We start from the raw sequence: 23,249 nt of genomic DNA, 5'->3' as shown, positions 1-23,249 counted from the left end.
GTTCAGTCACTGTTACAGAATACCTACCTGTTCATCCAAGATGTCAGAACATAGGACACAGTTATTCATAAAATTTTGTGAGTAAAAAAAATCTATGCATTAAGATATAATAATAGTATACACAATCAGATATAGCCTAATCTGATTAGGGATCTCAGCAGCGAAACAGTTGTAACCCTATTGTTTATGTTCCTATTATTATTATGGGTCCAAGCAGCGAAGCTGGTGGAACCCTATTGTATCTGTTAGGATTATTATTATTATTAGGGGTCCAAGCAGCGAAGCTGGTGGAACCCTATTGTATCTGTTAGGATTATTATTATTATTCTTATTATTTTTCTCCGCTAAAAGTGTCTGAGGCTCAGCGACCATAAGTCCTGGAGCAACCAAATTTGGCAGGTGGGTTCCTATGGGCCCCCACTACTCAGGCACTAAAAGTCACCTATATAGGCCAGATGGTGGCGCTATAACAAAGGGTAACGCGTAAAAGGCCATAACTCCCACACCATAAGTCCGATCACCACAGACCTTCATCAAAATATGCATGTGAACGTGCTCTATACCTTTGCCATTGGGACCACCTATGTCCGCCATATTGTTTGCCCGCCATTTTGACTTTTTAGTTGGGGCGTGGCAGTTTTCTCCGCTAAAATGTCTGAGGCTCAGCAACCATAAGTTGTAGACCAACCAAATTTGGTAGGTGCGTTCCTGTGGCCCCCCACTACTCAGGCACTAAAAATCACCTATGTCGGCCAGATGGTGGCGCTATAACAAAGGATCATACTTTAAAAGGTCATAACTCCCACACCGTAAGTCAGACCAACACAAAACTTCATCGACTGATGCATCTGAATGTGCTCTACTTTCCTATTGGGAGCACCTATGTCCGCCGTATGGTTTGCACACCATTTGGACTTTTTCATTAGGTGGGGTGCGGAAAAGCTGGAGCTCCAAATCTAAACGGTTACGACATCGAGTTAACTTCTTTACGGCAAGCGACAACCATGGCGACGCAAGTGATCCGACACCGTAGGGTCTAGTTTTTAGCAGTGAAAGCACGGTCTGACAGTGCCACCTAGCGTGCATGCTAGGATAGGCTACCCAAAGTTTTTCAGTAAAACCTTTCTGAGAGGATGAATAATTACTTTTCTTTGGCATGGATCCATTTGAAGACTATCGGGTGAGTTCGTTAAGTCTTTAAATCTGTCATTATGGTGAGAAAAAGCTAAACCATTTTATTGGTAGTTTTTGAGTTTCTGTGCAAACGCGCGAAAACACGCTGGTATAATAAAACAATGACGGTAATACATACATAGTCCGCTTCGTTCCGTTGCTACCATAACATAACAGACTATCTTGTGTCTACAGCTGCAGTTTCTCGCTGCAATTTCTAACATTGAATATTCACAAAAGACGCAATTTATGCTGTACTCTGCCAATGTCTACATAAATAATACGCTACGGTAAAGCTTTGAGAGGATGAATCATTACTTTTCTTTGACATGGATCCATTTGTAGACAATAACAGGTGAGTTCATTTACTCTTTAAATCCGTCATTATGCTGAGAAACAGCTAAACCATTTTATTTATAGGTTCTGAGTTTCTGTGCAAACGCGCAAAAACACGCTGGTATAATGACACAATGACGGTAGTCCAATACATATATAGTCCGCTTCGTTCCGTTGCTACCATAAAATAACGACCTACAGCTGCAGTTTCTCGCTGCAATTGCTAATAGTGAATATAAACAAAAGACGCATTTTACGCTGTAGTCTGCCAATGTCTAAATAAATACTACGGTCCATTTGAAGACAATATCGGGTGAGTTCGTTTAGTCTTTAAATCCGTCATTGTGCTGAGAAATCGTATTCTTAATTTAATCTCTAAATTGACTGTAAGCTTGGGGTTGTAACTAGGTAGTTGTTCCGTAGGTGACTTAGTCTTAACTTGTCTTCACTATTGCTTGAATGTTCTCATAGACTGCGTTGTTGCTGTTCTTGTTTGTGTTAGCGTTAATCAGTTTAACCTACAGGGTCCAAGTTGAATTATGCGGTTGTTCCCTGCACTTAGAACGGCAGGCTACTGCCCTCTAGGGTTGTACGTCGCTCTGGATGAGAGCGTCTGCCAAATGCCTGTAATGTAGGCTACTGTAATATTCCGTAGCAACAAGATAAATCCGGCGTTAGCCCTGAAATATGTCAATACAGCAGTGAAAACGCTGCTCACTGAATAACGAAATAAACGAGACAAAGTTTTTTTTTTTTTAATTATGCCATGTCATTCTACATTCAATATCTGGGACTAAACTTTGAATAATTATACAATCTTACCACTGGTTTCACGCGTAGACATGTCCCTTTTGCGACTTTGTATCGTAATACTTTGTATCGTAATACTAAACCTGGTATCAGTATCAAAGACAACATTTTGGTATCGTGACAACACTAGTGTGACGCCTTTTTTAGTTGCGACGTAGAAACACTGCAGCTGTGCATGCACACCGGACCATCTAAGTGTTATGACATGCCATCTAAGTGTTACGACATAGTAAAGGCCTTGACGGGAAGCGGCCAGGACACATCCATGGCGACGTAACTAAGTCATCCGACAGCGTCTCTTAGCTCAAAATTGCCCATAAGTCATCAATATTTCATACGATCATCATGATATTCAGTAGATATGTTGGGTGAAGGCGTATGATCATGAGGACAAAGCCATTTTAAAATCGCTCCATAGGGGGCGCGATGCTGCCAATGCTTGGACCCCTTCCAACGCCGCTTGCGGCTTTAATTTGAAATGTGTATTATTATTCTATCTGTCTCTGAGGCGCTCTGAAATGTGCATTCTCTGCTAACCTGAGCAATGGATTGGAATATGTGTCTGACATAGTGTTGCACGGTATACCAAAACTTCAGCACTTTCTCGGTACTTAAAAAAAAAAAAAAAAGAAACGGTTAGGTATTAGAATATTCCGACGTTCGGCAGTTTTGAGTCAAATGTAAAAGCCAGGGAAATTTGTCTCCCGCATTACTGATTGAGAGTATATAAAGTGTAATTTGTCAGAATCTTCGCTAGATGGCAGTAGCAACTAAGATTGCCAAGTGAGGTGACGTGCGCTTGTGCATTCGTTCGCTGATACAGCGCAAGCTTCAACTCAGTTGACTTCAGTAGCAGTAGGTGTTCTAATTTGTAAATATTTTATTATAGGAAGATGCTGAATTGTTATTAAAATATGCTGTTTTTAGATCTATTTAAAAGTGAAAGACCTGTTTAAAGATTATTTAGTTTACAACTGTTACATTTTTTAAATATATTTAATATATTTTTCTATTGTTCAGTGTTGTAACACTATAGTCCTATGCTTATTAATATGTTGAACAGGCTTCAACTTAAAGGTTGTTAATAAACCAGGTTTTTAATAAACCGTGAATTCGAAAATGAGGTCAACCCTTGTGGACATTACGTTTCTGCTCTATTAAGCTAATTTCAGTATCGTTAGGTACCGAGTATCGAATCAGCATGGTTTAAGTTTCAAGTATCATTTGAGTATTGAGTATCGTGATACTAAACCTGGTATCAGTATCAAAGACAACATTTTGGTATCGTGACAACACTAGTGTGACGCCTTTTTTAGTTGCGACGTAGAAACACTGCAGCTGTACATACACGCCGGACCATCTAAGTGTTACGACATAGTAAAGGCCTTCAAGGGAAGCGGACAGGACACATCCATGGTGACGCACCTAAGTCATCAGACAGCATGTCTTAGCACAAATTTGGCCATAAGTCATCAATATTTTACTACGTCAGACACATATTCCAATACATTGTTCATCATGATATTCAGTAGATATGTTGGGTGAAGGTATTTGATCATGAGGACTAAGCCATTTTAAAATTGCTCCATAGGGGGCACGATAGTGCCAATGCTTGCACCCCTCCCAACGGCCTCACAAGCCCAGTGTATATGGGAAAGGGATGTATTAATGAGCACCAGCCGTCTCCTCCCTGATGTATCATCCGGCTAGCAAAGGAGGAAGGATGCAGGTGGACCAAGGTCAACCTGAGCCATAAGATTAATAACCGGCAGCAGGGAAGTACTTCATATTAAAAATAGGTGCAATTAGAACAAACACGTAATACACACATAATTTCTGCCCTGCTAATTAAGCTGTATACAAGCATATCTGTGGAACTAACGGAAGCTTCTGCCTTTTCCGGAAAATGTATTATCAGAATATGTGATTTATGATAGAAGGGGGAGGGAGATTCAAGTGGGAGACGAGCACTATCATTTTTAAAAAATAAGGAAGGAAGGGGCTGATAAATAATGGTGTCCAAGAATTGGGAAATAATGGTGTCACAAATAGGATGTAATTAACAAAAAATTAAGTGGGAAGTACTCAATTTAAGCTCCACAATAGGAGGAGTTAGAAAAATGGATAAAAGAAGCAGTTGGCCCCAGGGGATTTCAGAGTGTGTCTTGGGAATGCTTGGAGAGTGATTGGATGTATTGTCTTTACTTATGAGTGACTGTTAGTTGTACTGAACTAACAATAAACCCAGTTACATCAGACTCTGAGAAGTGTGCATCTTTTGAAGAAGCATTCAACAGTGTGGAGGAGAGCGACCTCGGCATTCCTGGCACAGGCCAGGGCCCGTTTTTCCTGCCCACGGTGGAGATGTCCCCTTTGAGACTGAGTGGACATATCTTGTCTTGGACAATCCCTTTGTGAAATATAAGCGCATCTGTGATGCCTGGGTACCTTCAAAAATAGCTATGCGTAATACCACACCTGTTGTGTACAGCGTTGTCGCCCTTTTTAGTGCAGCCTGGCTTGATTGACAATTCATTTATTCAGTAGCTGAGAGTATAAGCGTTTTATCGGTCAGCGTAACTGAAAATTTTCTTATCATTCACTCACGCATTCACTCTGGGGTAGCAGTAAAAGACGCTGCACCTAACAAAACGTTGTCAATGATTTTTCATAATTTCTTGGAAAATACTATTATTATTGAGGACTTCTGGGCATAGCTAAGCCATATGTTTGCTGATAGACCTATCTGACATTGTTTTCGGGAGCAAAACAGAAACGGTATGTACTGTACTGTAAGTATTACTGCTCAAAATATTTCGGTTTGTTCCGTTGCTACCATAATATAACAAACTTTCTTGTGTCTACAGCTGCAGTTTCTCACTGCAATTACTAATATTGAATATAAACAAAAGACGCAATTTATACTGTAGTCTGCCAAGGTTGAAATAAATAATATGGTACTCTGCGGGCAGCACGCAGGTAGCAGGGATGGCGAGTTGATATTTAGTTTATTGTTTCGTTTTTTTCAATGTTGTATTTATTATTTGAAATATGTATTATTATTCTGAACAAAAACAGAAGAGGGTTACACCACTTTGTGATTGGACTCAATAATTAATAATAAATATAGCTGCGAGCAGCAATGAAGTGGCCAAGCACGAATGGGGCGCCTGGCCGACAAGCAACCGGAGGATCCCCTGAAGACGACACCAGTCCGTCGCAGGGAGAACGGCACAACCCTCTACCGTTCTGCAAAGTTTTGTAAAAACCGACCAGTCGGTTATAGGGGCCGCCATGGACTTCCACGGCAGAAAGCATTAGAAGCATTTGTCAAAAAAGTCTAATTTGCAGAAGATCACAACTCTAGGACAAAAAATGTCTAATTTGCGAAAAATCTAATGGGCAGGGCTTATGGGTCCTAATTGGAAACTTGTTACCCGTGACGAGTTGCACATATGTGCAATGTAGCTCAAATATGTGATTGTAGCTCAAATGGGGACGGAGATACGCTTGTTCAAAATTATCTAAGAAAAACACCTTTTTGCTCATGACAGCGCCACCTTTTGGCCAATCGGCCTCATATTTCCTCCCTGTCCATATAGGTAGCCCCAATACATGTGTGCCGAGTTTCGAAAACATCGGCTTAGCGGTTATGCCTAAACAGAAAATTAGCTCTCTAGCGCCACCACTTTGCTTGACCGGGCCGAAAATAGAGGGTTAGCCTCCTCTCATGGGTGCTGATGTGCCTACCAAGTTCCGTGGCGTTCGGAGAAACCGTTCAGAATTTACACACCTTCATGTTACAAGCCACGCCCTTCTCAATTTTCATTGGCTCATTGTGGCCATATAAATAGCTTTAGCAAAATTCTGTGAATAACTTTTGGTCAGCACCATCTGTAGATCATATGGTCCGAATTTGGTGGTAATCGGATCAACGCCCTAGGACTAGTTCGCAAAAGTAGGTTTTTTGAATAATTCAAAATGGCGGAAAATCTATTATGACGCATTTTAACGGCAATGGGTGCATTAGCATCGGATCGCAATCCATGACCCAAGGATTCAGGGGAAACAATCCCCACAACTCTAGGACAAACGGTTCAAAAGTTATAAGCAAAAATGTACCTTGAAGTTTGGCCTGTTGGTGGCGCTACAGAGTTGGATGGATTGACCCCAAATTCGATGCCTGGATACATTGGACTGTCCTTTATCAATGTGCGAAATTTCATTAAAATCCACCAATGGGTTCTATGGGCTGCCATAGACTCACATTGCAGAAATAATAATAATACTAACGATTACAATAGGTGCCCTGCACCTTCGGTGCTTGGCCCCTAATAATTAAAGCCACAAGCGGCGTTGGGAGGGGTCCAAGCATTGGCACTATCGCGTCCCCTATGGAGCGCTTTTAAAATGTTTTTTTCCTCATGATCATATACCTTCACCCAACATATCTACTGAATATCATGATGATTGTATAAAATACTGATGACTTAGTCACTGATGGCCAATTTTGTGCAAAGAGGATGACTTAGTTGCGTCACCATGGATGTGTCCTGGCCGCTTGCCATAAAGGTCTTTACTATGTCATAACACTTAGATGGCATGTCATAACACTTAGATGGCATGTCGTAACACTTAGATGGCCCGCCGTGTATGTAGTGCTGCAGCGCTTCCATACCGCAACTAAAAAAGGCATCAGACTAGTGTTGTCACGATACCAAAATTCTGACTTTGATACCGATACGAGATTTAGTATCACAATACTAGATACTGAACCGATTGAAACTTAAACAGTACTGATTCGATACTCGGTACTTAACGATACTGAAATTACCTTAATAAATCAGAAACGTAATGTCCACAAGGGTTGACCTCATTTTTTAATTTACGGTTTATTAACAACCTGGTTTATTAACAACCTTTAAGTTGAAGCCTGTTCAACATATTAACAAGCATAGGCCTATAGTGTTACAACATTACACAATATAAAAATATTAAATATATTTCAAAAAGTAAACAATTGTAAACTAGATAATCTTTAAACATGTCTTTCACTTTTAAACAGATCTAAAAAGAGCATATTTTAATAACAATACAGCATACTCCTATAATAAAATATTAGAACACCTATTGCTACTGAAGTGTACTGAGTCAAAGCTTGCGCTGTATCAACAAGGTTGAATGCACAAGCGCATGTCACCTGCCTTGGCTACCTTAGTTGCTATTGCCATCTAGCGAAGATTCTGACAAATTACACCTTTCATCCTTTCAATCAGTAATGTGGGAGACACATTTCCCTGGCTTTTACATTTGACCTAAAAGTTCCAAACGTCGGAAAATTCTAGTACCGAACCGTTTTCTTTTTTTAAATGCCGAAAAGGTGCTGAAGTTTCGGTATACCGTGCAACATTACGTCAGACACATATTCCAATCCATTGCTCAGCTTAGCAGAGAATGCACATTTCAGAAACTGAGAATAATAATACATATTTCAAATAATAAATACGACATTAAAAAAAACAAAACAAAAACGAAATATCAACTTGCCATCCCTGCTACATGCGTGCTGCCCGCAGAGTACTGTCTTATTTATTTCGACATTGGCAAACTACAACATAAATTGCATCTTTTGTTTATATTCAATATCAGTAATTGCAGCGAGAAACTGCAGCTGTAGACACAAGAAAGTTTGTTATATTACGGTAGCAACGGAACAAACCAAAATATTTTAAGCAGTAATTAGCCTACATAGCAATGATGAAATTTTATCTGTGTTCAGTAGATAGAAACAGAGACACAATCCTATCCGCTTCTGTTTTGCTCAAGAAAACGATGTCAGATAGGTCTATCAGCAAACATATGGCTTAGCTATGCCCAGAAGTCCTCCATAATAATAGTATTTTCCAAGAAATTATGAAAAATCGTTGACAACGTTTCGTTAGGTGCAGCGTCTTTTACTGCCCAGAGTGAATGCGTAAGTGAATGCGATGATAAGAAAATTGTTGATTACCGATAAAACGCTATTCCAAAAGCAAAATCAGACATGTTATACATTGTTAGAAAGCTTATACTCTCACCTACTGAATAAATGAATCGTTAATCAAGCCAGGCTGTACTAAAAAGGGTGACAACACCGTAAACAACAGGTGTGGTATTACGCACAGCTATTTTTGAAGGTACCCAGGCATCACAGATGCGCGTATATTTCACAAATGGATTGTCCAAGACAATATATGACCACTCAGTCTCAAAGGGGACATCTCTACGCATAAAACCAATGGTAAGGTTGTATATTTATTCAATATTTAGTCCCAGATATTGATTGTAGAATGACATGGTAGATATAATTTTTTAACACTTTGTCTCGTTTATTTTGTTATTCAGTGCGCAGCGTTTTCACTGCTGTAATGGCATATCTTAGGGTCTTTGGAAACTTTTATACTGAACCTCTTTCGCAACCGAATCGGACTCTGTTGCAGCCACCATGATTTTTTAAAAAACTGTAGCGTTGACTGGAGCCGACCAATGACTGGAGCCAAAAATGACTAACGTCATGCACGCAGCAATTAAGTGGTGACATTGAAGAAAAACATTTGTCATAATGAATTGAAGCGTTTTAGAAATCAGAAGGTAAATTCATAAAAATAAAAAAATGATGCGTCGATCTAAAATATTGCATTTTCAGCGTCGACGTCATCGATTACGTCGACTAATCGAGGCAGTCCTAATTTGCCGTCATGAAATGCATATGGCTGGCCGTGAGTGACTTTTGGTAAAGCAAATATAAGTGTAAGAAAACGTATGTAAAATAGTGCAAAATATAAAAATATCTGCCTGAGGGCGAGGCGGGATTCAATCCCTGAACCTCTGGCTTCCCAGTCTGTAAATTTGGCAGTGTGCCACCATGACATAGCTATTCAATGTCATGGAAATTTCATGGTCAAACATGTCCGTGGTTTTAAAGAAGAACACAGGCCAGTAAGCACAGCTGAGCTCCGGTTGAATCCATATGGCCTGGCAATATTATAGCCGGTTAAGTGAACCTGCAGATGATAATGCACATAATGCAATGTGTAGGTTCGGTGAACGCTTGGTAGAGGACTTACTGAGTGTAGGAAGGTTATACGTATTCAGAATTGTCTAACTAGCCCTCTTGCTGGCTACCAATCTAGTTATTTCTCTAGCTAGCTACAGCAAGCTCTATCTCTCTCTCCAATTCTGTAGATCAGTAGCTAGCTAGCAAACAAGAGGGCTAGTTAGACCATTCTGAATACGCATAGCCTTCCTACACTCATTAAGTCCTCTGTCTGTCACACACAGGAATACATGAATACACAATATGTTTATTTACTCCTGTGTATGTGTTAATTCGTGAGAAGGACAGCTAACTAGACTATTGTGAATAGCCTACACTCAGTCATTTCTCTGTCACACACACGTATTATCATTGGGAAATATGCATTTAAAGGAGGTGTTATCACCGATTTAAGATTTAAGGATGCGGATCAACAATTATGTTACGCCGTTTAAATTAATGACGGTCATACGTTTCAGTTTCACCAAAAGCGATAGTTTGATCCGTATGGTCAAGTGACTTTGAAAAGCTGCTGCTAGAAAGTGGAGCTCTAGCTCTGAAACTTTTCTGTCTTAGTTAGCGTAGGCGAGCAGTTGCTCCACAGACACCATCTCTTATACACTACTCTCGTCTCCTCTGGCCCCCGAGCTTCATCGTTTTTATTTATTTGATGAGGCTGTCCTTGGTGCTTTCCTGCTGAGTAGTGTCCTGCTCTGGCTCAAATCGAAAAGGCTGAACAGAAGACGTTTTCAATGAACAAGAGCCATGGACTAAGCCACGAACGGACTAGCTGTTGTAACTAGGAAATTTCTTGGGTGATAATAGAAGAGCTCCCATTGAATCCATATGGCTTTGCAATATTGTAGCTGGTTAACTGAACGTGTAGATAATGCAGTGTATACGTTCGGTGAACGCCGGGTAGGTGTGGTGCAAAAGCAATAATTGAGAAGTAATAGACAATTACTACTGAGGAACAAACCTGAATCCGCAATAGCTGCGACCACACACGTGCATGCATCCATGTGTGCATGCATCCACACACACACCCTCACACAAACACGTGACCTCTTTTTTGGTTCATGACCAACCTTTCAACAAAATCTTGTGCAAATCTGTGAATCCATTCGGGAGTTATGTGCCTCTATGTGATAGGCCTCGCCCATCGCCACGCTCCCTCACACACCCTCACACAAACACGTGACCTCTTCTTTGGCTCATGACTAACCTTTCACAAAATCTTGTGCAAATCTGTGAATCCATTCGGGAGTTATGCGCCTTTTTGTAATAGGCCACGCCCATCAGAACACCCCCTCACACGCCCTCACACAAACACGAGACCTCTTCTTTTGCTCATGACCAACCTTTCCACAAAATCTTGTGCAAATCTGTAAATCCATTCAGGAGGTACGCGCCTTTTTTTGATAGGCCACGCCCATCGCCACGCCCCCTCTCGGTCAATCAGCCTTGAAAATTACTCCGCTGTACCTTCGGCGATGACCAACGTCCATGCCAAATTTCAGCGTCCTGGAGTGAAAACTGTGGCCTCTATGGGGTGGGTCACGTTTTGTGGACCAACCGGCTAACCAATGCCCAACTGGCCAACCGACAGACAGAGCTATAGAGCTTGTAAGTGAAAACGTCACCAAGCCACTCCCCTCGTTTTCCCGCAAATTTGTCAATGGGAAAATGAATGGGGCAATTTTCAATAAGCGATATTTTTAGTTACAAGTCAGGAACCAGTTAGCTATTGGTATGCGGTACTCATGACATATAGGACTCATGAAATATAATATCAGCAGCACGATTGACCCATGAGAAGTACAAGGTACAACGTTGTGTACGTTTAGTATGCTTAGGAACTACACATACCGGTACTGTGCTCACGACGCACGCTTATATCGTCACGGCTCAGCTGGAACACACTTGCGCCCTTCTACTTCTAGTGTCACTTTGATATCGTATTTCAATTTAAAATTACTGGAAATAACAGATTTGGTACTATTAAGTTATATTGTTTATTTCACATCATAATTGTACGGTCGTGATGACAACAGGATTTCCTTCAGGGATCTATAAAGTAGAACCATAGACCGTATAAAAGAGTACAACCTAATTTAACTAACTTAAGACGTCATTTCAAATGGAATATAACGTCATATATATTTTTATCACAACACAACGACAATAATATAGCTAGCCAGCATGGTTTTCGATAAATTACCGACAATATATTTACTACTTACTATGTTTTAATAAAACAATTTATTCGAAATTGTCTCTCTCTTGCCTACTGCACCTGTCTTGTCTAAGTGCACTGTGATTCTGATTTTCACAATGTGTGTAGGCTATTCCTTTGTAAGTGCTGTGAGCACACTGAAAGTCTATGTTACACCGAAACCTTGCGAAACGAAGTTTCGTTACATCGTGTACTGCGCAGCATATGGTTTGTAATGACAAATAAACCTGACTTTGACAGCTAGCTAGCTACCTGCTGATCCAGCCCTTCCTAACGTTAACGTTAGCTAACCGAAACTTTATAAACAATATTTTTCATGCTGGCGCTGACAGACCCGCTAATCTACCCTGGCTTTATATGATCTGCTCTACATGGTTGGATTTTTAATGATTTTCTTCCTTCTTAACATTATTGTCCTGACCATTGAAAAAATGCATTAAGCTAACCAGTGACACCGCATTTGTCGTGGGTATAGCTAGCTAGCCACCGGTGTTGGGTGCAGTTGGCCCTATCTGCTGGTACAGAGTCAGTTATTTTCTTCTCCTACTAATGGTTAAAGTTAGGACCTGGGAAGGGAAATCTGATCCCAGACCAGCAGTTAGGGGCAGCCAAGGCACCGCACTTGGCGGGTAGCCTTACAAGCACACGTGGTTGTGATGTATATCGTGCGACTTTGATTTTAGTGTAGTTCAGGACCACCAACACATCGTAAATCGACATAAATCCGTTATTTTTCCTTCCAGAGATTGAAATAAATAGAACCAAGCACATGCTACGGCAGAGAATGACGGTCCCAAAAAAACGTGAGAAATATTTTATTTTTAATCGCTATAGATATTTTACAATCAATGATTTTTAAAAAGTCAATAGGATTTTAACATTGGGCTGTGACGTCACGAACCAGACGCCCCCTGGAGGCAATTTGACTTACAAGCTCAATAGAGATGCCGGTCGCAGCTAAAAAAGGAGGTTAAATAAACTTGGGACTGGGAGCCCATGATCCATAGACTGTGAGACTGACCACTCAGCCACGAACGGACTAGCTGTTGAGACTGGAAATGTTTTAGAGTAAAAAGATATGCCTATTTTGCGTGTGTATGTGAGATTTTGATTGGCTTGTGTACGTGAAGGATTGGCTGGCGTCTCCAATGGGGACACATTTTGTTTGTGGGATAGGGAAGAAGAAGAAGAGGAGGAGGAGGAGGAGGAGGAGAAAGAGAAGGAGAAGGAGAAGGAGAAGAAGAAGAATCCCCTTAGTTTGGGGCTTAATTTTGTGGACATGTGAAGTTGTTTATGAATTCTGGGGGGTCAGAATGTATAGAAATTAATGTTTTTAAGGGCTGAGTGTCTGTGGCTGTTGTGATTATTTCTGTGGGGAACCCTGAAAAGTGCCAAACTCTCAGGGCTGTATAGGTATGGGGCATGCCCCGCCAAGACATAACTCGGCTGGATGGCATACCTGCCATCCCAATTATTTACACTAGGTACTTAGTGGGGAAGGGAGGTCAGAAAGTAAAAAGGGTAGGGAAGTGCAGACTTCCAGGATGGAAGCTGTCAGGGCATCGTATAATAGTGTGAACACTGTGGAAGTATGCTTCTCCTATAGGCTTTTAATGTTTTTAAAAAGTTCTCCTTATTAAAGATTGTATTGATCAAGAATATAGTTAAATGTATGTGATTATGTGAAGATCGATAAAGAACAGCAGCTAAAGCCGCGTTTCCACCAAAAGTACCCGGAACTTTTAGTCCCAGGAACTACCTTTCAAGGAACTAAAAGGTTCCTTCAGCCCATGGTTGTCTGCGTTTCCACCGCGGTCTAAAGTCCCGCGAAGATTAGGCAAATTAGCCCACTGACGTCTGAAAAAGCGACATTGTCGTCGGTCCATCTGTCCTATGATTTCTTCTGTAACCCCATACTACCACCGAAGTAGCCTACATTATTTTCTAATAACCGGGACAGCCCGGAGGGGTTTATTCCACTTATATACAACGGGTTACCAACAATGACTATATATGGTTACTTTTGTATTTATTGATTTTTATCGATTTAATCACCTGGAATTGAAATATTCTGCAGCCGTTTGGGTATATTTTACCGTTGTCAAGCAAAACTGTCTTTGGTAGTTGAACTTGGACCGTTGTTATGCAACAAATAGGATATAACAGGCTAATAGTCAGATTGTAACTGTTTTATATATCCTCTCAAACACATTCATTATGTTTTTATGCGAACATTCACTTTCATGTCTTGACATCCGAGGCGACAGAATGCATTCACATTTCCAATATAACTGGCAACAACAGCAGAAAACATGCACACGTTGTAAACAATTGTTGATTACTGTTTGATTACTTTCTCATCGTCAATTCCATATAGGCTAATCGCAAAATGACAAGAATAGAACGAAAACTCAGACTTGCGTGAAAATTTAAATTAGCAGTGGTACAGCCACCGTTTGCTTTCCTTCAAAGTTACTGCTAGCCGAGCAGCGAAGTGTGCCCTCCAGATGCGAACCATGCACCATAAATTAGTCCATAGTCTTCCTGGTCTTTTTGTGGAATTGAAGAATGGCAGAGTAAAATTACGGCAGTCTGAAAAAGCTAAAGGGACGATTACTAGAATTACCTTTTATTTTACCCTGACAAAAAGTGCGGAAGGTGATTTCCAGTTTTCTTTTACTGTATCACCAATGTGAATTACGCAGAACTACCGCATACCTCACATAACTGTATCAAACGTTTTGAGTCAATTACAACGGGCTAACAAAGAAAATCCGGAAGAAAATATTCAGCAACCGAATTAATCAGTTTGAATGTTTTGGTACGTAATATGCTGTCCCAGCACGAATGCTTAGCATTTTATAAAACGAATACTAAAGCAAGAAAAGAACAGAAGAGCACACGTTATAATTCCAAGACGTTGGCAGGCTATAACCAAAACTAGGCTACTGCGCCGCATAACATACAAGTTTGATTTGAAGTTATTATGAAAATAAATCGGTTTGCGGCTGCAGATTTTTAAACATGGCGGTTAGAAATAAAACACTGCAAGTAGTCGACCAATCAGAAATTTTCAGCGCTTGCGCCCCACCCCAAAGGTTCCGGTACTTTTGGAAAGTACTACCCCCCGAGCAGGAACTTGGAAGCCCCCGGAACTAAATCTAGACCCTAGTTCCTGCGGTCGAAACGCACTGAGTTCCTCAAAAGGTTCCTAGTTCCGAGGTAAAGTTCCTGCGGTGGAAACGCGGTTTAAGAAAAGACTGTGGCCTCTTTGTACACTGATGCATACGATCTAGATAATCTTTGAATCCCAGTTACAGGAGGAAAATTGTAAACATTTACTTATTGGAATTTTATAAGTAACTTATGTTGGGAAACAGTCTTGGGCAGAAGACCTTTGAGTTGCAAGAGAAGAGAAAGGACACACCGACCTAGAAAGAACTGTTTTGCTATATCTAGTTATTGTATAGATTATATTCTAGATAATATTATAATTAAAATGAATAAATGCAAACCAAATTAATAACAGCAACAGTAATAATATATTCTGTTAGAACATGCTGGTGTGTTTGTATACGAGTTAAATATTTCATTTGGATTACAGCATTTATTGAATGCATTTAAAGTGCATGTACATTGGAACCGGAAGAGTAAACAACTGTTAATCATGAGAACAAATACTTGTTATTCAAGTCATGCATATACATACCTCTGTAAGTGTGTGTGGTGAAATATCTGTCATTTATAGAAATTGAAAATTATATAATAGTTATTGTGAAACTAGCTGGTGAAACATAAGTGTGACCTAGGCTGGAATTGGTTGTTTTAGAGGGAAGATAGGCCTACATCATGATAGAGGGAGATCTGATTGTATAAAAAAGGATGTAAAATGTAGCCTAATTCGGGGTGCTCTCTGTGTGTCTTTATGGTACTGGAGACCTCCCATAGGCCTATGTGAAATAAAAAGATAAGAAGAAGAAAATAAAAGAGTATTAGAAGAAATAATAGTTTCTAGTCTTTCTTCTTACATCGCCAACTCACCCATCGAACCTAAGAGGAGGTTTTCCTCCACAACACTAATTAAATCTTGTTAAAGCAAAGTTGTAGTAAGGGTGGCTTGGGACAGCGGGGGGTGAGGGAACGGGAGAAGATGTGTAGAAGTAATAATCTGAAATGTCTTTGCTTAAATGCTAGAAGTATTAAAAATACATTTTTGGAACTTGAGGCTACTATAAATAGTGGGGTTATGACATAGTTGAGATTACAGAGACATGGCTTGGAGATGAGGATAGGGATGAATATAATATAGAACAGTACAAACCCATTAGGAAGGACAGATCTGGTAAGAGAGGTGGGGATGTAAAAGAAAATTTTAATGTGCAGAATATTCCAGAAATTGACCAGCTCGTGCCTAGTGAGGATATTTGGATAAAGCTCACAGTAGAACATGAAAAGGGCCTAATGGTAGGAGTGTGTTACCAGCCGCCAGCTTCAGACAGTAGTGTGAACTCAACGCTCTTTGGAAAAATAAAACAAGCATGTCAGGATTGTGAGACTATTATTATGGGTGACTTCAATTACCCTGCTATTAATTAGGAAATGATAACAGGACAAGGAAAAAGTGGGGAAGAATTTTTAGTTATAAATGACAGTATATCAATCAGCCCACAAGAGGGAAATCAATTCTGGGTCTGGTGCTATGTCATGATCTGGACAGAATTTGTAGCATAGAGGTAATTGAGCCACTTGGGACTAGCGATCATGCTGCAGTTAGATTTGATGTATTATGGCAAATGAACAAGACCTCCTCTATGGCCAGAATTTTAAATTTTAGATGAGTCAAATTCAACAAAATACGAGAAAATTGAGGTAATACTGACTGGGTGAAACTTCTTAACTGCAAGACTGTGAATGAAAATTGGGGTAGGTTCAAAAGGGTTATTCTTAAGGCACAAAGTAAATTTATTCCAAAGATGTAAAAAGTAATCCTAAACATTTCTTTCAATACTGTAGTAGGAAACGGAAAGCCAACAAGCACGAAACCATCCAGACCCACGTCACACCTGTACAAAGAGTCATGAGTAAAACTTGGCTAACTATATAGCTAGCTAGCTATGGCATGTCCTCACCTCTATAACGTTATTTGTTGTCCTCCGTGTGTCGATACATCTGCATCGGTGGTACGCGCTAACTAGGTTAACTAAAGTAGGCGATACGCTAACATGTTAGGGTTAGCTAATGTAACGTTAGGCGATAAAGCTGTGCTTAAAAATCTTGTGCCGTTCGAAGTGGTGATTTTGGGAGATGCACCTGCGCATGCGTCCTACTAAACGAAGCACCACCTGCTCATGCATCCCACCAAACGTCCCTCTCAGGTAATCTGTGAGTGAGTGAGTGAGTGACCACAATTTGCCATGCATAGCCCACGTCGGCAGTTCCTGCGCGCCGTGGGAAAAAGGGTATCAGGTGCATCCAAAATGAAGGAGCATTGCATTCTAAGAGATACTGCTGATGCCTTAAATAGTTATTTTGTTTACAGTTTTACTAGAAAAGAGGTTACTAATAGACTGGAAGGCATATTCAGTACTCAGAAAGTCTTATCAGATATTGAAATAGAGGATAAAGAAGTACTTCATGAATTACTTAATCTAAAGACAAACAAGGCAGCAGGTCCTGATGGCATATAACATAACATAACATAATATACACAAGAGTACTAAAAGAGTTAGCTGAGATCATTTTTAAACCACTGGCAGGTATTTTTAGACAGTCCTTAGAAACTGGAGAAATACCTGAGGACTGAAAGTGAGGTAATATAATACCAATAGCCTATATAAGAAAGGGTACCGTACTGATCCTGGAAACTATAGGCCAGTAAGTTTAATTGCATCACATGTAAAATACTGGAATCTATCATTAGAGACAAGTTGGAAGTATTCATTGAAAATAGCAACATCCTAAGGGATAGCCAGCCTGGTTTTCGTAAGGGAAGGTCATGTCTGACAAACTGTCTGGTATTCTTTGAAGAAGTTACAAAGTGTTTTGATTATACTGATATTATGATATTATCTACTTAGATTTCCAAAAAGCATTTGATAATGTACCACGTGAGAGACTTGTCAGTAAAATGAAGACAGTAGGAATTATAGTATGTATTTCAGAGTGGATTTGGAACTGGCTGCAGGGTAGAACACAAAGAGTAGTAGTAGGAGGGATATTATCTGAGCAGGGAGCTGTTAGAAGTGGAGTCCCACAAGGATCGGTGCTGGGACCATTGCTCTTCCTCATTTACATAGAAAGTACATTAGTCAAATTTGCAGATAATAAAAAACTGGGAGGCCCAGCTAATAGTTTGGAGGCCACTAAAGTAATCCAAGACGATTTAAATAAAATCCAGAAGTGGGTGGAAACCTGGCAAATGAAATTTAATATAGCCAAATGTAAAGTTCTGCATGTGGGAAATAAAACTAGGCAGGATTACTTTATGGGAGGAAAAAAATTGGAATGTGCTCAGTTGAAAAAAACTTTGGAGTAATGGTTGATCAAAGCTTTTCTGGTTTTAGGCACTGTGCTGTAACAGTAAAAAAGGCCAACAGGATGCTGGGATATACACTCCTGGGCAAAGAAAATGGGCCAAGCCCAAAATGGCAAAATATTAAGCTTTTAATGGTCTTAACAACAAATCATTGGTCAGAAAATTAGCAAGAATTAAACAAATGCACTCCTGAGACCTCCTGTGCCACCATTTGCTTGTTTACTTTTGCTGCAGTGAACTGTTTGGGGAAAGGCTAGAAACAGGGAAATTCATTTATACAGTCGACAAATCAACATAATATCAAATAAAAGAGTCATGTTTTGTATTTGGTTGCATATCATTTGCATGCCGTGATTTCCTGATGTCTGTGACCTATCAACATCACCAGAGTCTGGATATCCTATTTTCAGGTTGTCCTACAAGTGATACAAAAACTCTTTGCATTTGAATGGATCTCTATGGGAATTGGGGGGTGGGACTAGATTCAGCTGTAAATTATGCTGATACAGTATGGAACACATTTGTTGGCTGAATGGCTTTAAGTCATCAAGGGTCCAAGATATCAAACGAGCCTCAAACCACTGTGCTGCTGCCAGATATGCAGTAGATAGTACAAGCATTGTTTCTCCTGACAGGGTTCATACACTTTTTCACCAATGATTTTCAATGACTTTTCCATGACTTCTCCACAACCTTTAACTGAATTTCCATGACCAAAACAAATGACTTTATCTCAGCGGGACGATTTAAAATTATTTATTGTAACACTAAGTAAAATTAGGTCTGCATCTGAAACATATGGTGCCTCTCTAAAACAAATAAACACCAGACAGACACACTTAGATACATTCTCTCATATTTTAATTCGAATAGTTTAACATTTTTGTCAATGTCTCAAACAGGGCTCGAAATTGAATCTGTGCAACCTCGAAATATAATTGGGAGCATTTGTGCGAGTGCAAATAATTGTTCTGGTGCGGCCTTTTTTTTTTTCCTTTTTCCAGTCGAACGTCTCTTTCTCTGTACATTCGCTAGTTAGTACAGTCAGTATGTGCCTTGTGAGCTGACGGTGACCCTTCTAACCAATCGTGAGCTTGACATTCTCACCTTTAATGCTGATTTTAAATAGGTTAATATTAGCCTTCAATCACTCCCTTTCGCTGCACTCCACTGTCACGCGACACAGAGAGCTAACGCGTTAACTAATGTTACCTGAAGACAAAAGTTTATGTTCAATTTATTAGCGTTATCGAAACCTGAAAACTTGAAGCGAACATTTTTTTTGAAACGTTAACGTAGTGTTTTGTGTAGTGACCCGGTTGAAACAGCTAATTTCTCCGATGAAGTTTACTGGCGGTTGATTTAATTAGCGGTATTAATGTGACGAGAAGCGCCTTGTCGTTTGAATGCATAACACGCAATTCCTTGAAGAGTCGACACATTTTAGGCGTGACAGTTTAGCTGTTACTTGTAAACCGTACTGTTATATTGTCGTTTTTTATCAAAAAAAAAAAAACTATTGCATATATTGTTGGTGCTCCTTACATTTTGGTGGGTGCTCCTAACTTTTTGAAGTTGGGAGCACCAGTGCTACCAAGTTAAAAAGTTAATTTCGAGCCCTGATATATTATTGAAGCTGCACTTCCCTGGCATATCGTCGGCACAGTAGGGCCTACGTTCACTAACTGCTACATTAGCAGAAGCGTGCCTGTTGGGCGTGCCTGTAAACAGACTGAGCCAGACCGAATTAACTTCTCACACCACCAAAATACCGCGAAGGTTACGTGCCAATTTACGTTTTATTACTATACATTCTATTTTTATGATTGGATTAATGAGTAATTTTATTTTATGCAACTTTAACTATATTTCCATTACTTTTCAAAAAATATTATTTTCCATAACTTTTCCAGGGCCTGGAAATTGCATTTTAAATTTCAATGACTTTTCCAGGTTTTTCATGACCGTACGAACCCTGTCCCGATTAATTTTCCAGTTGAATTCAATGGAAAAAATATTTGCCCAGGAGTGTATAGCCAAAAGTATTGAGTATAAATCCAAGGAAGTTATACTTATCTTATACAATACATTTATTGGACCACACTTAGAATAGTGTGTGCATTTTTGGGACTGTAGTACAAGAAAGATATAGAGTCTCAGGAAAAAGTTCAAAGTAGAGCAACCAAAGTGATACCTGGTATAAAAGATAAAAGCTATGAGCAAAGACTTAAGATGCTTAATCTCTTCAAGCTTAGTGAAAGGAGACTCAGGGGTGATTTGATTGAGGCTTTTAAATTCATAAAGGGGATCAACAAAGTGAACTACAAGAGATTCATCAGGTTGAGTTCTGTTAGTAGAATGAGGGGACATAAATGGAAATTAACAAAAGGTTGATTCCATACAGACATTAGAAATAATTTTTTCCCGCAGAGTAGTCAATGTGCGGAATAGCCTACCAGGTCACGTAATAGAGGCAGAAACTCTGGGGATTTTCAAGACTAGGTTGATGCAGCGTTAGCTACTATCAAGTCTGATAGTACTAATTTTATCAAGCACTAATTTAGTTAGGAAAATGGCCAGCATTGTTGGGCTGAATGGCCTGTTCTCGTCATTATATTATGTTATGTTATATTATACACAGCAGGCTTGCAATAATGAATCTGACCACCCCTGGTGTTGATTGTCTGCTTGAATCCCATGTATCACTGCAGCTTTATGTATTATTAATATTATTATTATTATTGCTACTACTACTCAGTTGAGTACAGAATTGATTTTATTATTTTTTAATAATTGAATGTGACACTTGGCTACATAGTATTTTCAAATTAGAGTCCTTTAAATCGGCTACAACTGAACAAAAAAAGATTTTGTCTCCTAATTCTCTTCAGTCATCCCATTTCCTCTTAATTCTAAAATTGTATCACAGCCTTCATGAACACTTTAGCAAAACTTTTCAAAGACAGATATCGCAATCAGTTAAAGCGGACCGGCAGTTTCGAATTGAGAGCAAACTTCAGCTTCGTACATTTTTATCTGCTCACTCTACGGAATATATTTTCGACACTATGCCTGGTCAGAGACTGCAGTAAAGTTAGTTCATGTTAGGATATTCAGATGCTGGCTTCAATAGCTAAGAAATAAAATGTAAACAAACAAACCACAAATTCTAAATGTGGACACAAAATACTATATAAGCCAAAACCATAGTATATACCAAAGTCTTTCCTATATTCATATCTAAAGTAGGTGGCCCTCTATTAAGTAGTGATGGCTTTATTTCTATCCTACTGATGGTTGCGAAGCTACTGAATTTTTTTCCAAATAAAAATTGACCAAAATTAGACAGAAGTTATATTTACAAATCTGAAACTTGTAGTATGGCCAGTCGATGGCTTTCTAGTAAGTAGTGCTGGTTTTAGTGCTGTCCTACTGATGGGTGCAAAGCTATTGAATGGCAAATAAAAACTGACTAAAATTAAACAATAAAAAAACACTAAAGACAAAATAAAAATTCACCTAAATTAATCCAGTCCTCTTTTAAGCGTGGCGACACAGTTCACTGTTGTGGTGGTGCTGTAGGATAATGGGTAAGGAACTGCCCTTGCATCCTGAAGGTCACATGTTTGATTCCCAGTTAGCATGCCAAAGTTTTACACTTGAGCAAGGTACTTAACCTGCATTGCTTCAGTATATATCCAGCTGTATAAATGGATACAATGCTGAGTAAAAAATTATGTTAAAAAATGTGTTGTCCAAGTTGACAGTTGCAAAGCTTTTGAATTTTTTTCCAAATAAAAATTTGCCAAAATGAAACAGAAGTTTACAAAATGTCTAAATCTGAAAGTTGCATTACAGCTAATAGGGAGTCCTCTATGTGGGCTTTTGTGCTCTCCTACTGGCAGTTGTCAAGTCACTAAATTTTTTTGTAATAAAGGTGTACCAAAATTAAATGAAGAAAAAATGTCATATGTAAAAGCTGTAGTTTTGTCAATGGAGCATCTAATACATGGTGCTGATTATAGTGTTGTCCAGCACACAGTTGAGAGCCTATTGAATCTATTCCAAAAAAAAAAAAAAACATGGAAAAATTTCCAAACCTAAAACATGTAATGTTGTCAATGGGATGCAATGTGACATCTGGTGCTGATTTAAGTGTTTTCCATTGCACACCTTAATTTCTTGTCCCTGTACTTTTTAGACGGCCCCTAAATACTGACGGGTTTAGATATAGATCAGTGTAATTTCTCATTTGCAAAAACGCAAGTAATTATGTCAAAAAGAGGTTGTAGTCGACTGCCTACGTTGTCAGGGTTCTGAATTTAGTGTGGTATCTTATCTGGACGTTTCGTCCGTGAGCTGTTGAAGCAGGAAGTCCGAATATCCCAACATGAAACGAACTGTACCGGAGTGACCTCGCTAGCTTTAAGGTTTGTATTGCGTGCAACTTGCTAAAGGATTTTTAAAAATAACGTCAGCAAGCATGAATTTAAAGTTTGGACGTATAAAACGTGTTAAAACTCACCCAGAGGGCAACCGTGTTTTTTTTCCTTCTTTTTTCCCCCTTTTTCTTGAGAAAAACTATCTCACGATATCCCGCTTGCTTATTGTGTCATCCTCGCTAAGCTCCGTGAAACCATAGAACGTGCATAGGAACTGGAGCGGTTGGAGGGGCCTGGCGGTGAAGCCATAGAGCGTATAGGAACTAGAGAGGCAGGAGGGTAGGAGTGGCCAATCAGTAATGGGAAACAGCCTCTGCTGCGCATACTTGTGCAAAAGCGCTTGCTGGCCATTGAATTCAATGTAAAAATCCAAGGTAATTTAACAAAAGAAAACCTCATCGGTGCGGTAGTTTCCGAAACAACTGTTGTTTTTGTATTTATTAAAATGAATATTGCATGTTGTATTACATAATGCATATTTTTCAATATTCCTTTTGAAATGGAACGTAACGGTCATTAATCGAGTAAAAATACTATCGACGACGTTTTGTTTAACCTTCAAAAGTCTGATATTCCACATTCTCTTTAATGGAAGCTCCAATGTTTTGCCCTCAACACGCGCAGTACAGACTTACTTCCGGG

General features: G+C 39.5%; 1 protein-coding gene across 3 annotated transcripts in view; it reads right to left on the bottom strand.

Moving 5' to 3' along the window:
- The window catches only part of pomt1 (protein-O-mannosyltransferase 1), a 241,570-nt gene extending 218,736 nt beyond the window's left edge, over window positions 1-22,834 (bottom strand). For all 3 annotated transcript variants that reach the window (XM_035436345.1, XM_035436348.1, XM_035436346.1), the window contains exon 1: window positions 22,691-22,834. The gene's annotated coding sequence lies outside the window, so the exon portion shown is untranslated. The remainder of the gene's footprint in view (window positions 1-22,690) is intronic.
- Window positions 22,835-23,249: the final 415 nt, after the last annotated feature.

This window comes from Anguilla anguilla, chromosome 10, assembly GCF_013347855.1.
Source record: "Anguilla anguilla isolate fAngAng1 chromosome 10, fAngAng1.pri, whole genome shotgun sequence".
NCBI lineage: Eukaryota > Metazoa > Chordata > Actinopteri > Anguilliformes > Anguillidae > Anguilla > Anguilla anguilla.
This window is presented reverse-complemented; position numbering and strand designations above follow the sequence as displayed.